The 11,652-nt window shown below is 43.8% G+C and overlaps 1 protein-coding gene across 1 annotated transcript in view; it reads left to right on the forward strand.

The window, feature by feature from the left end:
* Nucleotides 1-11,652, forward strand: part of ELOVL6 (ELOVL fatty acid elongase 6) — a 59,396-nt gene that overhangs the window by 41,959 nt on the left and 5,785 nt on the right. The gene's annotated exons all lie outside the window — the stretch shown is intronic.

Here is an 11,652-nt window from a genome sequence, read left to right on the forward strand (position 1 = left end):
TTTTATAGCTTCAGTGATCGCTAGCTCCATTGGTTGGCTTGATTCTCCGCTAAATCTTTTACTTTATTACATTTTGGCTTTATTTGCCCAGGATAATTTCAAACTCCTGAATACACACATTTCAATGCTATACATGATGCTTACTCTACCATCTTGATACGTTTGATCCCGTAAGTATCTTTGAATTATCCTGCAGAAATAGATAAGTCACTTTTTTTTGGCTTATCATTTAAATCACTGTAATTTTACAGTTATTCTAGAATTTTCTTGAGATAATGTTTGATGCTGACAATAATTTTGGTAATGACCCAGGAGCAAGTGCAAATGCCCCTGAAGCATTCATTAAGGATCGCTTAAGAGTTACACTGTGCCTATGAATCCTCATGGGCTACTTTAGAAATCCTTAGATGGATTCCTTAATTCTTATGAGATTTTGCACAAAAAACACAGGGCTTAAGCTGAAAATTGATTTTTTTTTTTCTTTTTAGCAGTTTAGCCACAGTCCAAACTTGCTGAAATAAGTCTCTAAGAACTAGGAAATGTTTCTTGACAGCAAATTACCTGCCCAAGTATACAGCCTTCACAGGATGCCTCAGCTCCAACAAGAGTCCAGTTATTATTTAGCGATGGAAGAGTGAGTTATTGCTTGAGAAATGATAGCTTTCATCAAGAAATATTGTTCCTGCGAGTTCCTACCCCCCCACGTGCCAGATGATCAGGGACTAGCATCAGGTAACAGCGCATCGAGGAGCACCAGAATGAATGGTGGGTAATTACTATTGATTAGGTTGTAACCAGCTCTTTGGAAGCCAGGTGAAATGCAGGGCTGTGTGGGTAGAGCTGAAAAATTATTTTTCATTCATTGCAAGAAAACAGTTACGTGTTTTTCAGCAACGTATGGTTTCACTGGTGTCCCTGTGAGCAAATTTTGCTATTCTCTCATGCTTTTGGGGTGATGGTTGAGTACCACTGGCCTTCAGCCTGACCACAGCTCCTTCTTTATCTCTTTAGCAAAGCCCAACAGGCCTTGCATAGCTGCTGAGTGCTTTCTGTAAGACTCTCCACCATTTTTTTAATGTCAGCTGCTGTAAAGACCACTTGCAAGAGTCTGGTCCTGGCATTTGTTTTTCTGCTCTGCTTCCTTCCAGCGGCTCACAAAGTGTGGCTGCATTGTTTTTGTACTCTGCTCCTCAGAGCTGCCTGAATATAGCTAATCCCAGTCATAAAGAAGGCAGGTCCGGGGGATCAAACTGCATTTCCTGGGGGGGGAATTCGGGTTTGGTGAGGAGAGACTGGGAGACAGGAGCTGTGGCAGATTGATTTTTATCCACACATAAATAAGCCTGCTGAGTAGTAGTTGCAGCAATTGGCAGGGCTGTTGAGCTTGGCACTTTAGCAAGGGAGAATCAGATGGATTTTACTCTGCTGTGGTGTTAACGTGATTAAAATCTCCAGATGACAGTGTCCATTGATCCGGAGCCCTGCAGAGATGTCACTGTTTGGGATGCTTAATGAGGTCCCTGGAGAGGGGAGGAAATTAGCCTGTTTTTTTTTTCTTTTTTTCTTTTCTAATTTTGTCAATAAAAAGGACAAAGAGATGGTTTTAGGGACCAGGTGAGATGTGACTAGGAAGTGTGATGATGAGAGGGAACGGTTGAAGGGAGTGGCCCCACGCAGAAGGATTTATTGCAGGGGAGAGAAAGAGTGATGCAAGGAGCACAGTACCCGCCCTCACTTGAAACCATGGAGTGAGCTGTTGCTTTAACATACCTCCAATTCCTCCATTCCCTCCCAGTAATTTATCACTTGGGAAAGTGATAACTGCCCAGGCCTGTATGCATATGCTTATGGGTATATAAACTTGCGCCAATGATATATTATTTCTTAGAGCCATGTAAAATATTTGCACAATTTTTAAATCACTCCGAGCTGGCATGGCTTCAGGTTTTGGTCCCCACTGAAAACTCAAATGATTCGCATTGAAAAGCTTGCTGGAGAGACATCTGGATCAGATACAGCAGAAGGGTCTGAAATGCAAGGTTTGTGTGTTCGGTTCGGCGTTGGGGGGGCAGAGATGGAAGTCTCTCAAATTTTGCTTTGGGATTTTGATAGGACTGAGCCCAAACCTCAAAGTATGCGTGAACTTAATGCAAAGAAAATTCTTCTGCCAAAACCAGGGATAAAAACTGCAAGGATCAGCACAACTTCTGCTCACACACGCGGTACCGAGAGCTAGAGCACCCCATCAAAATGCACTTTCAGTACAGCTGACCGCGAGGTTTTAGGGTGAGTGAGTGCCACGCTGAGGCAAGCATATGTTATTCATCACCTCCTCCTTTTCTTATTTTTTTTTTAACATTACTGTAGATGGACCCCACCCTGAATGGGAATCCATCACCTTTAAGATGGGTGAGAGACTTTGTGGGTTAGCTGTGAGACCCGTGAGACACGTCTGTTCTCCGGCCCAGCCAGGAGGTGGGAGAGGCAGAGGAGCAGCAGGACAGTAGGACCTTAGAAGAAAGGTTTCATCAGTGGGGCTTCATGAGAGGACTGTGGGTACCTTATGGCCTTTCAGATACGTGGGCTAAAGGAAATGAGTTCCATGTTCTTAAAGTATGAGATTAACACAAGTGTTCTTCAAAGGAAGGTTTCATAATCTTTGAAAACATGCTTTGTAAGGTGCTCAGATGTCATAGGAAAAAGGGACATCATGGGACCAAGGTGGTTTTTTTTTGTTTGTTTGTTTTTGGTTTTTTGTTTTTTTTTGTTCCTGCCAATTGCAAGAGAATAATTAATGGTCCCAAATAATCTTGTCAGTAGGCTAGGCCTTGGAGAACACAGGGAGTTACTGTGCTCAAAATTATCTGCGGACAACAGAACAGTGGTAACTGAGCACAAGGTCGTCTAAACACAGTTGCAAAGTAGTAAAGTATGGCAGCAGAAACCTCCTTTCTGATAGCACAGTTTTACACTAAAATTTAGTTTTACACAAAAACCGCTATAGACAGAATAAGCGCATAAATTGTTACCAATTTATCCCAAATATACAAAAAAAAAAATAAAATTGCAGTCTTCTGCAAAATTCCAAGACTGGCTTTAAAATAAAGAAATTTTCCTTTTTCAGTGAGAGTTTCTCAATCATGCAGGTTGCTGCTCCTGTGGTTGGCTCAATTTGGGGACTGTTAGTGTTAGGTTAGAGGTTGGACTCGATGATCTTGAGGTCTCTTCCAACCTAGAAATTCTGTGATTCTGTGAATTATGTCTTCAGGCTTCTTCTTCCTAGGCTTGGATAGAAGCATTTAGAAACGAGAGTCCCACAGAATCAGGTGCTGTTGGATGGGATTAAATTTTTGTAGTTTTATCAACTGAGGCCATTAGCAAAGGAAAACATGATTTTTAAAGAACACCACCAGAGATTTTTCCACCCCACTAGTGTGGTTTTTGTACCTGCCCCTGTCACAAAGAGTTGGGCATGGCTTGGGATCCACAGCAGGGGGGTGGTTTTAAATGCCTGATTTTCTTTTGGAGTTCACTGGTGCAAGTAAAGGAATCAGCAAGGAGCATTACTACAAAACAATCACAATAATTAGAACGATGGCAGAAATTCCACAAGGGAAAAGAATCCAAATATTTTCTCCTCCCACAGGACAGGCTGCTGGGGCCTGCTTTTACATAAATTTGGGGGGCAAAACAGTGATGGTGAGATAGAAGTAGGGATGCTCTTAGAACTCATTCCATAGGCTCATGTTCTTTGCAGCTCATGTCCAGCTGCGTCAGATTAAATCCACACCTGTATTTGCCTCGTATGCCAAGAGAAAGCACAGGGAAAGCAGGAGTATGACTGAGTCTGTTGCTGACAGGTATTGGTTGTCCCTACCTGGTCTTCTGGGTAGGGCAGTAAGTAACGTATCAGATGTGCAGGTGATGAAAATGTGACGTTAAGAAGTGTGTGTCTAGAAACTGTATATCTTTTATTATTATTATTATTATTATTTCTATGAACTATTTATCTTTAAAGTTATAGGTATGCCTGAGGTAAATAAGACAGAGAGTAAGGGACTTGAAGGTTTAGAGAGTAACATTAAAAAGTGGGGAAAAATTTATAGCAGGTCAGAAGACTTTCTCTGAAAACTGGAGCGTTTAATGTTGATTTAATAATACTGTATTCACTGATACAGAGTGAGGGCACACCTCTTTCTGCTTTCATCAAATGGACTCATGGACAAGGCACTGAACCACAACTTGTGATGTTGCACATCATTTCTTATCGTGGCTCAGGCTGAGATTTTTTACAGAACATTTAAATTCCAGTTAGCCTTTCCTCTTCAAAATGAGTCAATGCTTAGCCACTTTACAAGGCTGTTACAAGAGTAAACACCATTAAGGACTGGGAAATATTCACAAACACAATGTTAAGAGCCTTGGAGATGCCAACACAGGTAGAAGAAGCCTGGAGGAAGTTAGACCTGAACCTGAATTAGTTAAGAAGAACTTTGTCCATGACAGATCTTTACACAAGGACATCTGACCTAAAGCAATTCTTGGTCTAGATACTGTTGAAGCATTCGTAATTCTGGGATAGTCCAAACTGGTGGTGGCAAATCACTTGGCTGTTGAGAAGCAGACAAGACCACAATTTTGGTACAGTAACAAGGAAGGTCTGTACTGTGGAGAAAATGGAGATGACTTTTTGTTACAAGTGGATTTGATAATGAGACAGGATCTTGTAGAAGATACCTAGAACAGTTCTGGGAGGTGAAACAGGGTTTGCAAGTGTTTGACAAGAACAATCTCTGCAGGGTCATGTTTCTCTCCATCACTAACCTTGGCATTGCTCAAAAGCAGCTCAGAAGTGTTGAAGGACAGCCTAATTATGATAATTTTCTTTGCCATTTCTTCCAAAAATAAGAGTTGGACTGGGTCCATCAGCTGTAATTTGAACAAGTGTCTCTCTAGGATTTCAAGGTAACTGACTATTTAGAAGTCTTCTCTTTTAAATGCTTGTAAAATGACTCATAAATGTTACGTAAGAGTTAAGAGAGACCAAATACGTAGTCAGTGTTATTATTTTTCAAACTTTTTTTTTTATCATTTAGAATACATTATCGCTGTGTATATCCTTCACTGACCAAGAGGCTGACTCATTTAACTGAAAACTGTAACCTTTGGTTCAACAAACCTAGCAAAACATTTTTAATCACCAGGTGCAGACATAGAAAGCTGGTTTTCCTAGTCACTTATTAATGTCCTGAAATAAATTACAAAGATTTCATAGATGCTGTCCTTGTGCCATGTGGACCATTTAGGATGTTGAGTGCCAGATCCTTTTCTAGACTACTTTTCTGTGAGATTAGAGAACATGTCCTATTGTGCTGACTTAGCCATGACTCTCACTAGCTCCTTGGGATCCAAATAAGATGCATTAATTCCACACAGGCCACTGAACAGCAGCCAGAAGATCTCTCTCAGTCATTGCCCACGTTTCATTTGTAATTATTGATCAGTTTCTTACTGGATGGTTGCTCACTCTACTGTAAAAATACCAGGATTTTACAATCACAGACAGGCCTGAAGCAGCCTTATAGCATCTACACCTGTTTAAATACAAGAATCCATCCACTGAAGTTTAAGGGCAGTTAGTCAGGAAATGTATTTCTTGCTCAGCCTTTGCTTCCTTATTTCAGAAGGGTGGTATTTCTCAGCAGGTCTCACTGGTCTCCTCCCTGCATGGGAGCGAGTGCCATTTCTGTCAGGCAGACTCTTGAAAGGTTATCGTCATGTTTTTAATTCTTCCCCCAGCCTTGAAACTGTCTGGCATGTTTACCCACAAAGGATTTGGGAACAATAGGCTTCAAACGGGCACCCAGTCACCAGTAAAAACCAGTAGGCTCAGTCCCAGCTGTAATAGCCTTTCCTTGTTTCGCACCACCCAGGTAACTGCTTTAACATGGAAATTCCCTTTTATTTCAGCTCAGCTCTAACAATGAATTACCCTCACTGCAGCCAGATGAAGAAAAAAACATTTCTTTTTTTTTTTCTTTTTTTTTTTTTTTTCACAGGTTGAGGGCAGGCCCCTATAAACCTCCTGATTTAACTAGTAAAATTTTGTGTGAGGGTTTTCTCCTCTTTGACACAAGGACTAACAATTTCCCAGAACACTCTGCTCCTGCGGGACCTGAAGCCAATATATAAAATCTAGCTCATATATATATATTAAAAAAAAAAAAAAACAACTCTGTGGCAGGCTTAGAAAAAAACTTTCCTTCTGCTGCTTTGCAAGACAAGTGGCCCCTTCAACCATGAGGCATCCTCATGAGGTACCTCAGTGTCTTTTGGGTCAGCCAAAGCTACTGTTCCTTTTTGCATGGCCAGCGCAAGCTTTCATGGGAAATCTCTTAAATCTCCTGCAAACAATTTAATCTCAGGCAACATAAGCCTTTAGTTTTTAAGAAAGCAGCCACCCAGCCCTTTCCCTGCTGTGTTATCTGCTTGGTGGCTATCACTGACGCCTGGTATGCTGGCACCATGTTTCATGAGACTACAGAAGGTAAGAGGGATATCAAAGACTCTCACCCTTACCAAATGGAGAAGAAAGCTCTATAAATACTCTCAACTATTAAAAAACATCCTGGAGGTGCTGCAAAATTGCTTTCTCACAAACTTATTTTTAGGACCTAATCAAAGAGCACAAGAAGCAAACAGGGCTGAAAGACATGAGCATCTCCACCGGGAGATGCAGCCACCTGGGCACACGCTGCTTGTTAATACCAGGGGGTCCTGGTTTCAGTTAGGACAGGGGGTCCTGAGTTTCTTGTCTGGTTCAGAATCAGGGGCAGCTGTCCAGCCTTGGAGTTAAGAGCTTGTCTAATGAAGGTGGCTTCGACTGTGTTTCGTTTCAAGAAACGTAGTTCAGAAGCTTGCTGCTCTTGTAGGTGCTTTCTCTGTTTGTTTTTTCCTGTATCTGTTTACATTTTATGTGTTTTCTGTTGCTCAGCTAAGCACAGAAAATATCTTTTGTTGTCTTGTGCAGTAACTGGCTCCTCTAGGTGTGTTTTCAGGCCGCCCTGAGCTGCCCACCTGAGGGGAGTCTGTGCACCCCATGCACGTCCGCCACACCACCAGCACCACAGCGTGCTGCTGTTGTGTAGGGACGGCAGGTTTTCAGCCAGCAGGGCACAGAAAGGCCATTTGATTTTGTTAAGAGACCAGCTCCTTAGCAGCAGAAGGGGAACTCGATACGTCCAGCAAAGTACTCTCACTGAACAGGACTGAAAGCTGAACACAGCTTGATTATTCACAAAGAAGGGTTAGAAAGCACCGCTTTCTTCAGCAGGGCTGACCTTTGAACATCTCTTTTTAACACAGAATGCTTCCTCTGTAAATATTTTGCATGCTAAAACAAGAGGAAAAGAAGAAGTGGCCTCCTTTTTTCGTTCTCACTGTCACACTGTGCCAAAGAAGGGCAGGCGAGGAAGGCCTGCACTGCTAGGCCTGGGCCTCCTCACTTCAGGTGTCACAAGGGCCACATGCTCTCAGCCACCCCCCGGGAGGTGACATGGAGGTGACACCTGCTGGGACCCCATGGGGCACCACAGGAGCAGGCAGACACAAATTTGGATTTCGGCCTTCCCCCAGCAAGGCCTTGCAGCCCTGGGTGCCGGGCCAGCATGGTCATGGGGGGATCAGGAGGGCCTGCTTGGGAGTCCATGTTGTAGTTCCCTAATTTTGGGCAGTGTGGCGTGGTCTTGGTTGCCACGGGCTCCCTGCTGCTCTCTGCTGGTGCCACATGACAGATTACAGCACAGGAGGGCACACTTTGGAAAACAAGAGATGCCACATTTGACACCAGGCTTTGCCTCAGTCAGCTTATTTGGGGTTTTTCAGACACAAACCTGAGCAAAAGGCTCCCACTGTGTGGTTATCACAGCACTAAAGGGCTTTCAGAAAATGTTGCTGTATTCTGTGCTGAACTCGAACTTGTCCACAGCTGTGTGCTGAAAAATGCGGGCGTGGGCTTGTTTCTCGATGTGAAAGCAGAATATCAAAATGAGTAGGAAATCTGGGTAGGACATTACAGAGCGCAATAATGCCATTGCTGGGGGATAAATGGAAGCCTGCATTTCTTTAGCTTTCTTTGAATATTGTTTTTTAAAGCTGCAGACACATTCCCTACTCATTGCTGCTGTGTTGATCCTGGGCTGGGGTGCCAGTAGCCAAGTGCAGGAACGTACCTGCATGAGGAGGAGCATGGCCAAGCCTGCCACGCTGACAGCCGGGTTTGGACAGAAGAACTACCTGCCTCCCTCTCAGGCTTCTGAGAAACACGTGCTTCACTCCCTTCTGACAGCAGCTTGGAGCAGTGGATAGCCTTCAGCTGCTAGTGCCTACTGTGTCCTCCTTTATAACATCAGATAGCTCCAGACCCTCTGCTTCCCTCCTTCATAACTGCTGTCCCAACCCATGTGTGTGATGGGTTTTGAGGCCTTCATTTGAAACTGAGTTTGCGAGGAAAAAAGTTTAGATTTTATTTTACTCACAGATACGTTTTGATCACATTATAGACAGTAAAATATCAGTTGGGCGTTCGTTAGTCTACCAGAGCAGCCACTGCCTGGAGGGAGGCGAATGTAGGACATTTTGAGTCTGAATAGATGAGAAAGCTGCATTAGCCAGTGCAGTTTGTTTCTGATCAGTCTCTCTAGTTGCAAAAGGCTGTAATTGTACAGTAATTCACTGCTACCTTATTTCTAAAATCCCTGCGGATGATTCGTGCGAGACAGACTGCTTTGGTAAGCAGTTCATTTCAATACCTCACAAAAGCTACAGCACAGAGCAGGGCGAGGACAAAATGAAGCAGAAGTGATTTACTGAGCAAGCAGTGTCATCACTCTGCTGCACATCATGTCTTTGCAAGATAGAAATTTGTTGGTCGATCTTACCTTACAGAGCAAACAAGGTTAAGTGGCAGAGGCATAAACAGGCAGCAATGTCTCTGTGTGTCCAAGGCATATTTTCAGACTTGTGTTCAATCTTTTTCTCTCTCCAGGGGTGTGTGCTTGTCGGCAAGCCAGTGTTTTGGTGTGCAGCACACCACACAGGCAGCTATTTTCCCATGGCATGTATTTAGGTAGTTGAATCGGTTGCTTCCAGTCTGCCTCCCTTGTGAATTATGCTAAAAAATAACTTCTTTACTGATAAAAATTTCAGACCAGTTTGACTCACACCATGTAGAGAAGTAGCCAGAGCCACTTCTTCTGGAGTCATGGACCTAGAGGATGCCACCATGCCGTGAAATTACTCCTGCTGCAATTAGAAAAGTGTGTGTGTGTGTGTGTGTGTGTGAGTGTGAGTGTGTGTCCACTCCAAGGAGAGCTCTGCAGTTGTTGCTAGACAGAAAGACAGGAGGAGTTACATCCTCACAGTCCCAAGGACAGCAAAGTGAAACTGTGCCATCCCCACAAGGCAAAGACTCTTCTGCTCTCTCATCGGTCCAGATTAAGCCCATGGCCATCCACACTGAGTCACCTGCAGTTAAGTCAACATCTGCCTGTTGCTTGAACCAGTGCTCTCCTTATCTGAGCATGTGCTCATGGCACAGAATTCTCTTTGGCTTTAAAACTTCAAAAATATGTGGTATTTTAGAACAGCAGTAGAGTTTCCATGCAAGCAAAGGCCCATTACTTGCAGCTACTTTATTAACTAATTTAAAAATTCCTATTTTTTCCCCATTTCCCTATTTTCCCCATCTGAAGTATTTGCTGATGGGAGAACTAGGTTACCAGCTGTGTATCTTTAGCTATTCTGCCCAATCTTCCTCCACCCAGTTTTGCCACCACCCAAAAAGCAAGAGCAAGCAGCAGCCTGCCCTGGCCAAGTTGAGGAGTTCACTGCCTCGGGAAGTGATCAGATTGTATCTCTGTGAGGATCTCCTGTTTTCTTGGGAACGAGAAATGCAGCTCCTGGGAAAACACAGCCTGTGTGAAATGCTAAAGAGAAGACACAGAACAAGTTGCACCCGGTTTCAAAACTCCTACAGCAGGCTTGGGCACTCTGCACAGTGGGAAGGACTGATGCCAGACAGATGTGAGAAAAGCATGCACAGACAGCATTTCTGGGAGGGAAAACCCTCCGTGGAGAAGATGCACTACGGGCTGCGTAGATGCTCAGAATACTTCACTTTCTCTTCTCTGTGCAGGGCTGGATGAATCCAAAATCTCTATGTGAGAGACTGCAACTGCTGTCTTGCCTAAGCATAACTAAGCATAATATATGCATAACTTTGGGCAGTGCTGTTGGGAAACCCAGGCTTACCTGAACTTTAATAATCCTATACCACAGCAGGATGGTTTTTTTTTATTTACACATAGCAGAGGAGGACTTGGCTGGCAGTAGAGCCCACAAGCAACTACCACCACACAAACAGCAGCTAATAATAGCAGCTTCTTGGGAGAAATGAGCAATGTTGACTGTTGTCTGCATTTCTTGGTGGTGCAGTCAGACCTGATGCAACAAAATGTGGTGCAGGAGCCAGGACACAACACTTCTCCCCATGCACAACAGGGCTGGAGAGCCTCCTAGCGTGGTGCTCCACGAGCCTGCAGAGTACATGCTGTGGACAGGAGCCAGCAAAGGGCACTGCTTCTGCTAACAGCAGTCAGGCTAGACTGGTTATATTAATAATGCAGATTTGGAAATCCAAATACTTTATGCAAATAAAAACTTTGATCAATAGTTTTTATGCTCAGCAGCTGTACTTGAACCATTTACTGTGAACGAGTAAGAATTGTCATAGACCACGGCTCTGAGGCTGCCTTGATGATTTTAAAAACCATTTTTTAAAGAATCCTGGCTTCACACGACAAGGACAAGTGATAGGGAATCTGCAGCTTCAGATGAAGTGTTCCTTTTTTCTCCTACTTTGCGTATTTGATAGCTGGCATTGTCCACATGTGTCAGCACACATCAGTTTCAGGTGGCTTGGTTGGCCTGCCGCCATGCCACAGTCACAAAAGACACCGAGGCAGAGCAGGAACCAGAGAACTCGTGAGTAGGACAGGGCCACAGAGAAGTTAGAGGGGAGATCAGATGGAGCTGAGCAGAAGCAGAGGGCTGTATGATATGGGGAAAAAATTATATTCAGCCGTAGAGGAGCTTGGGCCTTTCTTTGTTCCAGTTTTCTGAAAGTTTCTTGTTTCACCCAGTATTCATCATGATTTTTGAAGGCCAACCAAACCACAGCATTAAATAATGGGCAAGCATGTTCTTGCTGTAGAGCAGCAAGGCAATTACCTCTGCAAAGCGCCTCACTGCTGAGACAGAAGCTCCTTACGTCAGCTGCACGTCTTTTGTTATCTGAACCTATCCCCTCTGTAATTGCACCAATTAGTATCACTGCAAATCTCATAATGTTCCTCATTTACAAAACACTGTTACCTCGCATCTCGCTTTGATGAGGTGAGAGTGAATCTGTGCTGTTTACAACCATTCGACCCAGTAGGCTCCTCTGTTAGCAATGACCCCTTAAGAGACGAAGCCAGCACACGCACCAAAACGCCAGCCCTGACCACAGCACCTGTTCGCTCTTCCTGTGGATGTAATATGCACGAGGAGAGACAAGAGAAAACTCAGGGAAAAATCAGAGGAGGGAATCGG

The sequence above is a fragment of the Anas platyrhynchos genome, chromosome 4, assembly GCF_047663525.1.
Source record: "Anas platyrhynchos isolate ZD024472 breed Pekin duck chromosome 4, IASCAAS_PekinDuck_T2T, whole genome shotgun sequence".
Classification (NCBI taxonomy): domain Eukaryota; kingdom Metazoa; phylum Chordata; class Aves; order Anseriformes; family Anatidae; genus Anas; species Anas platyrhynchos.